Source organism: Rattus rattus, chromosome 10, assembly GCF_011064425.1.
Source record: "Rattus rattus isolate New Zealand chromosome 10, Rrattus_CSIRO_v1, whole genome shotgun sequence".
NCBI classification, from domain to species: domain Eukaryota; kingdom Metazoa; phylum Chordata; class Mammalia; order Rodentia; family Muridae; genus Rattus; species Rattus rattus.
This window is the reverse complement of record NC_046163.1, coordinates 72,949,385-72,961,050: the sequence shown is the minus strand read 5'-3', so window position 1 is coordinate 72,961,050 and position 11,666 is coordinate 72,949,385. Positions and strand designations below refer to the sequence as shown.

General features: G+C 44.0%; 1 long non-coding RNA gene across 1 annotated transcript; it reads left to right on the top strand.

The window, feature by feature from the left end:
• The first annotated feature begins 1,270 nt into the window (after window positions 1–1,270).
• Window positions 1,271–1,651, top strand: LOC116911080. The gene is made up of 2 exons (XR_004389310.1): window positions 1,271–1,345; window positions 1,441–1,651. It is a non-coding gene; the product is annotated as an uncharacterized LOC116911080 (long non-coding RNA).
• Window positions 1,652–11,666: the final 10,015 nt, after the last annotated feature.

Below are 11,666 nucleotides of genomic sequence, written 5' to 3'. Positions count from 1 at the left end.
CCCACCTCTAAGTCAGGGACTACAGGTGACACAGGGCACTCAGAAGGGCATTCTGGGGTCCATGTCCTCAGAAGAGACAGCAGACCGTTTCTGTACTCAAATTTTGTCACCAAGTAGACACAGGCTAGCTCATTCAGGGAGAGAAATTCCCACTGTTCCCTTACAGACCCTCAGCTATGAGCCCCAAGGAGTGGGGAGACTGAGTGGCAAAGAAGGCTTGAGAAGGCACAGGCCACCCTGAGTTATATAACAAGGAGGGAGGTGTTTGTCCCAGGCCAGAGACCCAGGGTGCACTGCGTTCTTGCTCTGGATGCGCAGTCATGGGTGGAGTCACTATGCACGGTGCAGGGCCCAGCAAACCCCTTCCCATAAATATGCGACCCATTACAAGGACAAGATGGGGTGCCCGAACTCTAACTTTCTAGCTTCTGCCCCCAGTACAAGACAGCTGCTGCTGCCCCAGTTTCATTCATCTCCTGGTTCCCTAGACTGACAAAGCATTCTAACGGGAGTCCTTCAAAGCCCTAGCCATTCACTTTTTGGGAAACATCACAACAGCCAGGTCCCAAGCAATACTCTGAGGTTGGTCCCCATCCTTACCTTTCCACGCACAAGGTAGCAGCGACTTCCAAAAGGCAGGTTCTTCCAACAGTGGGCTCAGCTCAGAGCTGATTTGAGGACTTTTGGATGACCAGAGGATCGGCGTAGATCCCTTCACTTGGGAGCAGCCCATTCAATAGGAAGCCCAGGGTTATGGCGACAGCAGCAGCAGTTCTGCCCTACCTTGCCCGATGGTTTCCAGGGGAGCCAAGAATTATTTTGCCGCAACACTGAGGTGTGGCAGATTGGAAAATTCCCTTTTCTGACACCAAAGCAGAGGACAAATATTTTCTTCCAATTTGGTCAATCCTCTTCATATCCATCTCCCCAGTCTCCTCCCTCAAAAAAACAAAAAAAAGTTTGAGGCATTTTAAGCTCTTCCTCATAGTTTCTGAATTTTTTAAAAAGGTAAAGGAAGACGCTTCAACTGGGCAGTCAGAAGCAGGCAGACACACGCACCTACGCACACCCCTAAAAGAGATTTTAGAAGCTGCTGGGCTTTCCCCCCTCCCCTTTAAGCAAGTGAAATGCAAATTCAGATTTGATACTCTGTCCTTAGCCAATCAAAAAGAGGTTTTCACCTGCCATTGGCCCTCCCACCAATGAGAGGAAGTGTCTGAAATAAGAGCCCTCCCCTGGCCAATGGAAGACCAGCTCAGTCACTTAGTTAATGATGCAGCAGTACAGGGAAGGCCATCACATGTGAACTGGAAGGGAGCCAACATGGAGACACAGAGAAAGCAAGGTAAACAACTTTCCATCGCCAAAAGGATGACATTTAATCTCTAAATGTTAGCTTCCCACCTAGACTCATCTTTAACCCTTTTGTTGGCCCCACAGATCGCAGGAGCTTCACTACCTGTCTCCACAGAGCTCCTAACAAGATGCAACAGTGACTGCGTCACCATTCCCCACTTTTCTCAACTACGCAGTGACAACCTCCCAGCATCACCCCACTTCTCCCAGCCCACACCCTACCTCATGCTTATGTTCTCTACCACCCCACATGCCTAGAACTAGGCGTTTTAATAAGAGAATGCCTAGAAAAACAGTCCCTCTTGCCTGTTCCTTGTTACTTCTCACTCTCTCCCTTACCCATAGACCTGCACCCAAACAACCTGGAAAACCAGTCTCTTCAATCACCAGCAGAAAACAGGGTAAAGGGTGGGAGGTTAAGTGGGAAGCCGGGGATGGTTCACTCCTCTCCTCTATCCTGGTCAGGCTTAAGTAACTGACACTAAGGGAGAAGAAATTAAAGTAAAAATAAAATAAACCTTCAAGGGGAAAAATAGCAAAAAGCAAGAAAGAAGGTGAGAAAAACTGCACCCACATATCCTAGACATTGCCCTTATCACAGGAAATACATACGTGGAAGAAGTGGGTTACGCCATCAAGTCCTTAAGCCCCACTGGACCACCGGTCGTCTCCTGCGCAGTCCCAAATCCCTGTCCAGATAGAAGGTGCCGCAGTCCCGAATGTTCCAGAATCCACTCTGATTAAGCCTTCCACTGCCACCCCACCAACTCTTGTACCCACTCCTGCCCCCACCCATTCCCACGTCCTCCCCATGGGAACTGCCTGTGCCACCTTGCGTGACATCTTAGCCTAGGCTACCCAGAGGCCTCTGGCACCCAACAGATTTCTGAACGCTTGGCAGAACCCGGTGCCCAGTGTTGCTATGACTTGTTTCTTGATTTTTCTCTCCGCTGCAGCACGGCTGCTGCTAGCAGACCTATCGACAGCTTGTGTGCTCATGCTGGCTCTCTCTCTTTTCTCCTTCTCTCTCCTCCCTGTCTCCCTCCTCTCTCTCTGTCTCTCTCTGTCCCCTCTCTGTCTCTCTCTCTCTCTCTCTCTCTCTCTCTCTCTCTCTCTCTCTCCCCCTCTCTCTCTCTCCTCTCTCTCTCTCTCTCTCTCTCTGCTTTGAGCTCTGTGACGCAGATCTAAATTCTCCAGTCTGCTCCTTGTGTTGCAGGAGCAGAACTGCAGCTTTTCCCCTGGAGAGGCAGAGGGCAGTGCCAAGGCTGGTCAAACAAGGAAAAAAAAAAAAAAGTTGGACCTACATTCTGTTTTCTTGGCCACACATTTTAGCCTGTTTTTTTTTTTCTTTTTTCTTTTTCATACCTAACAGCTCCGGAAACACGCAGGTCCCTATTTCTGCAGCCTCTCTTCTTCACTTTGAGCTTCCTGGGAATAAGACTAGCTTTAACTCTTTGAATGGCAGGTCCCAGGGCTCACATCAGCCCGGGCTGTCCTGTACTAAATGTTGCATCATCTTTTTATGAGCCATATGGGCTTCTACTAGCCATAGGCTAAAACAGTCCTCACCATGAGACACCATTTCATTAACTCTTTCTGTCACAGACAAGTCCAAAATTTCAACCATGGCTGTTTTTCTGATATTATTTTTGCCTTTTTCTTTTTCTTTCTTCCCTTTTTTTGTTCATTTCGCTTGTTTGTTTTGTTTTGGGGTATGAAATCAGGACTTTATATCCTGAATTTCCTAAGGATAAAATGCATCATTAAAACGTTGTCTGCTTACTTCACAAATGAGATCCTTCTATCAGGTCAGGTATTTTAAAACACAAACCAAATAGCAGCCTGAAGAAATCCAGAGTAATGTACCTCCATTCATTCACTGTTCACCATTTTCTAATAGCTAGGTATGTCCAATTCCTGCCCAGAAAGCACGTAGGCCACACAGTCTGAAATTTGTTGCTGAGTCATTTGTTCCCAAGAAGCTCCTTCTGACAACGTAAAAGACAACAGAGTGACAGCCAAGCCTAGACCTAAGGTAGCCAATACCAGGTTCTTCCCTAGGATGGGTAAACAGCCAAGATGAATATCCATCAGCCCGACCCTCAGTCCTTGGGCAATAGTTTAACACATCCACATACCTGGGAACTCTTATGAGAAGAGTTCCACTGATGCTTCAGGGGCAGTGACAGCTCTCAACAGCAGCAAAGTCACCGTCTAACACCCCCTTTCCTGACCATGCTACCAAGAACAGCTCAGATACTAACTCAATGAACTCTACATAACTAGACACACTCAACGAGGTTCATGTTCCAACTATCTCACACACACACACACACACACACACACACACACACACACATGCATATATATATATATATATATATATATATATATATATATATATAAATGTTTTCCACGCCAGCTTCTAACTAGATGTTTTAGATGTGTTCAGGTCCTGGGGCAATAAACTGCATAAAATGCATCATATCAGGATCTTGCAACTTTCAGGAAGATGGACAGGAGGCCAGGCAGCCACCGCTTCCATACCAACTATCCCAAACAGCCTTTACACAATAACCCTGGCCAACACTGCAGCCAGCAGAGAGGAGGACCACCTGGAAGACAGCCTGGTATTCCCTGGTTTTAAAAGAAGCCCAAGGCATTTGTGCCAGGCTCTCAGCAAGGGGAAAGTGCTTCAAATTTACACCTTCTGGGCTGCGGGGTAGTGTATGCCAACAAAGAAGTTGCCCACCGGTCTGATGAGCATAGGCAGGCATATGGCTTTGATGTCCCCCAGAACGGTCCTCTGCTTACCCAGGTCCCCGTTTTCCAATTTCCTTCTCAAGGGCGGAGGGGAAACAAACAAAAACAACAACAACAAACATGCCTAAGTTCATGTCAGGACATTCCAGATTTATCCATGAGCCCAGGATCAAATAAACAAAGAGCCCTGCCAAGGGGCCTTCTCTTTCAGAAGGGGGAACTTGAAGGAAGTAGGCTCAGCACAGGAGGAGCTCATAATTCATGAACTTGGTGAAGGATGTGCCACGGCAATAGGAATGTCATGGTGGGTAGAAGTGACAAGAGGTAAATCATGAGAAACAAGCAGGAGGTGCAGGGGATCAGGCTAAGGACAACCATAGCCCTAGAACTTAAGGAGTGAGGCCACTGTGGTCTACAACCACAGCAAGACTGTGCTGAAGTCTTCACAGAGAAATGGCCGTGACGGCAGTGGTGACTTACAAAGTATGACGACACCGTGTAGGAAAACTTTTCTTCCCACAAGCCCGTTTACCCTCCTCAGAATTTTACTGAGGTTAAAGCAGTCATCTTAGGTGCCTTTGACCAATTCTAGGTCTTTCTTGCATTAACCTGATTCTGTGGGGCACTGAGAACAGAAAAAACAAGGGATGACCAGGAAGCAGAAATGAATTCAGTTCCAAAAGCATGGGTGGATGTTTACTTAGCGAGCTCGGTGAAGCTTACAAGGAAGCAGTTTTACAGGGTGCTATGTGTAGTATTTGATTTCAGGGGGTAAAGATAACTCCTGCGCAGGGACAGGATACTAGGCTCTGCTGTCCACCCTCAGAGGCCTGCCTGGGAACACGAAAAGGAAGGGTGTTAGCTCTTGCCCAATAGCACCAGGTTCCCTAGCTCCTCAACAACTACAGGCCTTGGGAACTAAACAAACTCTCCAGACACAGTGAGCTCTCCTTAGCTTCCAGAGGATATGGGTCAAAACTTTAAAATGCCCCCCGCCCCCCCCCCAAAAAAAACAGATGCTTTTTTTTCTTTAAAGGGAGGGAGCTAAACTTTGACCTATCTTTGTCCAAGGTGTGGACTGCATGTACTCTGTACTGGTTACAAACTCCATTAGCTGCATTAATAGGCAAAACTAGGTTCCTGCCTTTCTATTCTCTCATCAGGCCCCATCTCGGGAAGATTGGATCTTTAGGGGAAAGAGGGGAGCTGTGCAAGAACTTAACACACACTTGGAACAGTTGGGGCCTGAGTGTATATTCCAGATAGACTACACACAAATCTGGTCTCCTGTGGAAGTAACCAGCTAGGTAGAAAATGTGGTGAGCATTTCTGCTAAGAACCTGGGAGTAGACAAATTGCTGTGACCTCAGGAGGTAAAGCATTCGTGAAGTACTTATTAAGTGTTAAATTAACACACAATATAGAAGTAGAGGAAATGGGCCAGCACCTCAGACAGATTTGCCAGCTTAGAATCCTAACGCATTCTCGAATCTGCACTATGGATATTAAAAAAAAAAAAAAGCCTACTCTTAAAAAGTTTGAATTTGTTTTTCCAGTGAACTAATAGCAAAACAAACTGATCGATCCTCAGGCTAGCCCATAGAGGTCCAGTTTCTCCTTTTTTTTTTTTTTTTTTTTGAAGTAACCAACTACAATGTCTGCCAGCCAGGCAAGTAATAAAGAAGAGAAGCAGACTAGGAAAGAATACCCCAAGAAAAAGGCATATGCCAGTCTTTGTAGGCAGCCTCTCCAGCTCTGTGTGGTCAAAGATATTTAGAAATGGATATCACAGAGTCCAGAGTGCCCAACTTTTCATAATAAAAGGGAAATTTAGGTTTATGTTAAACTCCCAAGTTTTCAAACACTACCAAAAAAACCTTGTAAAATCCACATACACCTACAAAACTTCCAAGGTGCTTACGGGTTCAATAATGAGTGTGTAATGCCAAGGAGAACAAGTACTGCCAGAGAAAAATGCAACAAATTGAAGAATATGCCACAAAAGAAAAACAGCACACCATTATTGCCAATTGAAGAAAGCAAAGGTAATCAAAGCTTTCAGATCAATTGTTGATGGATACAAGTAGAATGCTGTATTAAAAATGGTTGTTAGTAGACACGATACCATTAAAGTACCAGCATTTGTATCCCACGGTGAACTTCTACAAGTGGAGAGGGATCATGTTAGAATACTGGTTCTGTCTCCCACCGAAGGCTACTCCTGTAGATATGTAAGACCGGAAAACGGTTATCATAATCTAGCACCATCCAAGGCATAGGACCCTCCATAGAAAACACTGCAACCGAGATATTATTCTGCCTCTCTGTGACTCAGTAACTCTAACCCTTCTTTGAGAACTTGGACAACTAGAGCACAGCAATGACCAAACTTCTCTACAGGTAAATACGAGCCTTTTGGTCTTTGTTCTGCCTCCAGAGTACCATGGAACAAGCTTGCTCTCCCAAAGTCTTTTGAGATATTTTATGGTAGCTCAAAAAGAAGGTACAAAAGGGAAATTTAAAAGGAAGCGGGAAAAAGAAGCTAGAGAGAAAAATTCTTAGAATAGTTGATCAAAGTTTATACACCAAAGGAAAGTTAAAGACATGTAACATTCGTAACAAAAGAGGCACAGCTGGGCGAGCCAGCATGGGAAAGGCCTGGTGTCCGTACATAAGAGGAAGGCGGGTCTGAGGCCAGCAGGCACCGATAATCCAAGATCCACAGATTACAACCAGGAAATTGTAGAAGGAATGGTCTATGACTCATGATCCTACGTGCAGAACATTCTTCTGCTCACTGGGAGTTAGAAGGGGAGTCCTTTTCCTGAAGGATCACATATTCTAGATGTGATCCAGCTCCCTCAGGTGCTATGCCTCGTTGCTTGTTATTTTGGCCTTTTACTGAGGTCATAATAATAAAAGTTTTTCATTTTAAAATCATCCAAATTATCAGGCCTTTTCTTTATACTAAGGGCTTTCTGTGCCATCTTTAGGAACTGAATGTCTAGCCCAAGATCATGAAGATAGTCTTAGCTTGTACGTGAAGCTTTATTTTAACATTTACATTTATATTGCTGGATCATTATTTTATATGCTCTAGATTAATTTTTCCTTCAATCTTATCCCTCTGAACTAGCAATGTTTTTTTTTGTCATCAAAATGTCTATCTACTCCCTGCTTCTAATCAGTACATAAATATCTTTGTCATAAAGCAGGGGTTTCCACATGTATGTATCTACTAGGCTTTCTATTACTTTCCTTTAGTTGAAAATAATATAGTGCCATCATGATAGCATAAATCTATAATTCGTAACTTGGAAGGTAGAGGCAGGTGAATCATAAGTTTGAGGCTGGCCTATGCTACAAAGTGTTATGTTCAAAGGGGAGTGGGAGGAGGTTTTGAATTTAGACCAGTGACAGAGTGCTTGTCTAGTATATGTAAAGTCTTGTGCTCAATCTCCAGCACAAGAGGGGGGGGGGAGAGAGAGAGAGAGAGAGAGAGAGAGAGAGAGAGAGAGGAGAAAGAGGGGAGAAAAGTGGGCCAATCCTTGCAGTAGGGGTCACTATTATAAGGCTTAAGCAAGCACAATTTGAAGAATCAATTACGTGCAGTAAGCTGCACTTGGACAGACATAATCTGAAAAGGAAAATAGGAAGAGCAGAAAAATAAGCTATGAAAAGCATCAAAAGCTAAGGAAAGAAGCAAGAAGAAAGGCACAGGTAGAAAACGAGTCTTAGTTTATGTGGGCAACAACAGAAGGATTTAGAATGCAGACTTAGAATTCTAGAGATAACTGTGCCCAATCCCAATTTATACTACTTATCTGTGCAACCTAAAGTAAGTCACCTTGGTCTTCTAAGCCTTCATTTCCTAATCAGCAAAATAGGGATAATCTATCCTATAGAACCGGAAAGCCCAGTACTGTAAGTATTCAAAAACTGCTGAAATTAATAATAGTGATACCATGAAAACTACTGGCCTATTGAAGCAATATTGACCTACCATAAACATTTGTTAAGTACACAGACTGGTAAATATTCCTGGCTCTCAAAGAAGACGGATATAAATCTGAATTCTTGTACATCGTATTTATTAGTTAAATTTGAACAACTCAACTTTTTTATACTTCTAGCTCCAATTTCATCTGTAGATCAGTGATTTTTCTTAGAAACAACACAAAATCACTCAGCCCAAAGCTCAACCCAAAGAAAACAGTTCAACGGATGCCAACTATCATTGCTGATGATTTTACACATCTTACAAGAGCTTAGTAGTCCTGCAATATCTAGCATTATCAGGTCTAGTACTGACTAGGCACAAAACACCTCGTTTCTTATTTATAAAAATAACCAGACAAGACAAACTGAAAACCAGTGTATTCAGGCCCAAGACAGGTAAGATTTGAAGACCAAAGGGAAAAGACAGGATGATGAATATGTGTGGTAGATATGCCAGGTTCTAAATTCACAACACAAACAGAGTTGAACTCAGCAACACCCAGAGCCCCTTATAGAATACAGGTAAGGCCTATATCAGAAGGAGGCATGTTTGGGGTAAGATCAGGACTGGGATAGCAGACACTGTGACCAGTGTGCTCTCTGCTCTCAAGCAGGTACTTTCTCTTGTACAGGCTGAGTCACTCTGTCTCCCAGACCCAGAAATGTAGGTTCCAAAGTGTCCTTCCTACCCATGCTATTTCTCAGCACCTTATATGACAGTGAAAGAAGCCAAAGGATCTAGGAATCCCAGGCTACTGGTCATTAAACCACAAATCCCTGCCGTTGTCCTATTCCTGGGCTACAAGTAAAACCCCATAGTACCTGCTATCCTGATGATACCTGCGGGCCATTGACCTACAGGGCCCAAAGGCCCACTTCCTGTGAACCTCTTAGCTGGCTACTCTTAAAATCCTGGTCCTTTTAGTGGCTGGACCATGTAGAGCAGAACTAGAGATCTGTATTCCTTTCTTCAACAGTAGACTACAGCCGGTCCCATAGAACAGACTAGGCCGCAGATTGGAAGGTCTTGCCTGCTATGGGTACAGGTTGATGTTTCTAGAGCATAGAAACTGGACAACTGAATACTCTCTAAAATATGCTGGCCTATGTGACCAGACAAGCTTAGTGACATGTGATTTTAAAGTGGAAAACTATTAAAGAACAAATCTTTCTTTGTTTCACTGGGTCAGATCTAGACATCAAGACTCATGAATACATACAGCCCTAACTTCAGTTTTCATTCCATACTGCTTTAGTCTTAATCCAGGGCAGCATTTTCCAGACCCACAGCCTAAAACAGAGGATGTGAGAAGAGTTATCAAATATGCTCAGGGCACAGGAACATAGCATAACCAAGCATAAGCCTGAAGAGCTAGATCAGAGTTAAGAATTCAAGGGCCAAGGCCATCATTTGGACAGGCAATGGGCTATAGACCATCTATAACGTGATAGCACAATCATTTAGGATAGTACCCAGGGTATATTTATATAATTATATTACCAATGTAAAAATCCTATCCAAAGCACAGTTCCACAAATTGCTTAATGATGTGAGATATGTTCTAAAGTTTGAGGGAAGAGAGCTGTTAACCAGAGTAAGGAAATCTCATGATTACAGAAGGAAGGAATATGAGAGAGCAATACTCTTCCCGAGAGTTCCACTCTCTGGATGCCCTCTGGGATGTTATTCTTAAGCTAGGCATAAGAATCTGCTCTAAGGCCATTGTTCTCCCCTCAAAGGCCGAGCAGCAATGCCAACCATACTTTGAAGACTAATTATCTCACTTTAAACTCCCCTGATACCCTGCAAAATGAGAGGCAAGGAGCATACACCAACCTCCCTCTGAAAACTTCAACTCCTTTGGAGGCCAAGGTGAGCATTTAGAAGGAAAGATCTGCAAAAAGAATGACTATTCATTTATCCCAGTGAACTGCGCAGGTAACATAAAGTGAGGAACTCTACCATTGGCAGAGGCAGATGACCTAGGAAATGAAGTATAGCCAGTTCTTTGGTCTCACCTGACCTCAAAACAAGATGGTTCAAGTCGTTTTGCCTCTCTAGATGAATACATGAACTTTACATGCTTGTACCTTCTGGAGAGGCAGAGTTAGGGAGGAAGCTGAAGGCACAATTAAGGAGTTTCTAGGGTCTGGAGCTTCTATGAGCCCAAGTTATAGGGCAGAGGCTGGAAAAAGAAAACAGAAGGTATTGAAATGCTAAGTCTGGGATTCACCAGCCTTCTTAACCAGAAAAGCCTTTTCCTAAGAGCCACTGGATTCTCTTGCTCATAAAACCTACCTAATCAAAACCTTCACAACGACCCTGTAGCCACAAAACAGTAATCACAGTGAGGTCCCTAGAGCACCATCACCATTCCTGCTCTAAAGCACAATGATCTCCCATTGCCTTCCAAATGGCTTAGAGTGGCCTTCCAGTCAGAGCCTTCAGAATCGTAGGATTTGGGCTTAAGAGATAACTTTATAGAAGAATGCTTACCTAGAAACATGAAGTCCTGGGTTCAATGCGTAAGACCAAAAAAATTAAAAAAAAAAAAAATTCAGGTGTTTTAAAGGAATCCTCAATACCATCTGGCCTTACCTTGCACCAAGAAGAACTGGCTTTGTATTTGTATCGAAGGTAGGAGAGTCCTGAGTAGGTAATTAGTCTTTTGGCCTAACAAGCTCAGCACACACTTCCGAGTGCTGTGATGAGTCCCTGTACTGTAAATAAAGTACTTAGGATATTTGCTAAATGATGTTTATCCAAAGTGTCACCATTGCTACAGCAAAACTGTAAGGTAGCTGTCTGCTTGTATGTGAACACCGTGGAATCCACAAAAGGAGTGGCCACCTTATACCCCACTCAAGGCTTTCACAGCTCCAAGAGTAGAACCCTTCAAAATACACAATAATGTGTTAACCCCCCCCACCTCCTCCTGCCTTCAAGCATTCTTGGCTCATCAGTAGCCCTCGTGTCTATTTCTAGCTTACTTTTCCCCCTCTTAACTGGGACTAAGACTAGGACAGACTTCTGAAATGGCCTAGGCACCTAAGGCCTCACAGATTCTGATCTTCAGCAGAGGTACTGTGGCTGCCTCGACTCTCCCTTCTTACCCTGAAACTCCCCTCCCTGCCCCCAATATCTCCTGCTCAGTGGTAGAGTTCTTGACTAGCATACATAAGGCCCTAAGTTCAATCCTTCGGACCAGAAAAAAAAAAAAAAAAGCCATTGCTGAATTCTTGTGTGCAGTGCACTCTTTCTTTAGGTTACAAGCTTGTGACCATGATTATTCTCTCTTCTCCAAATGCCAATATAAAATCTAGAATTTGATAGTGTTGCCATGACATCTCATGTCCCATGGAGCTCGGCTGGTGCTGCCAGTGAGTCTGGAGCTTTGCATAGGTAGGCCTGGGCAAGCTTTAGAACTGTCAGTCTTTCTAAAGCTAACTTAACTACAGGTCCCATGAGCACTTGCTAGATGGGACTTCCTGTCAAAAGGACAGCTCCTACATTCCACAGCCCACTGGGAATAGCTACAGAGCTCCTT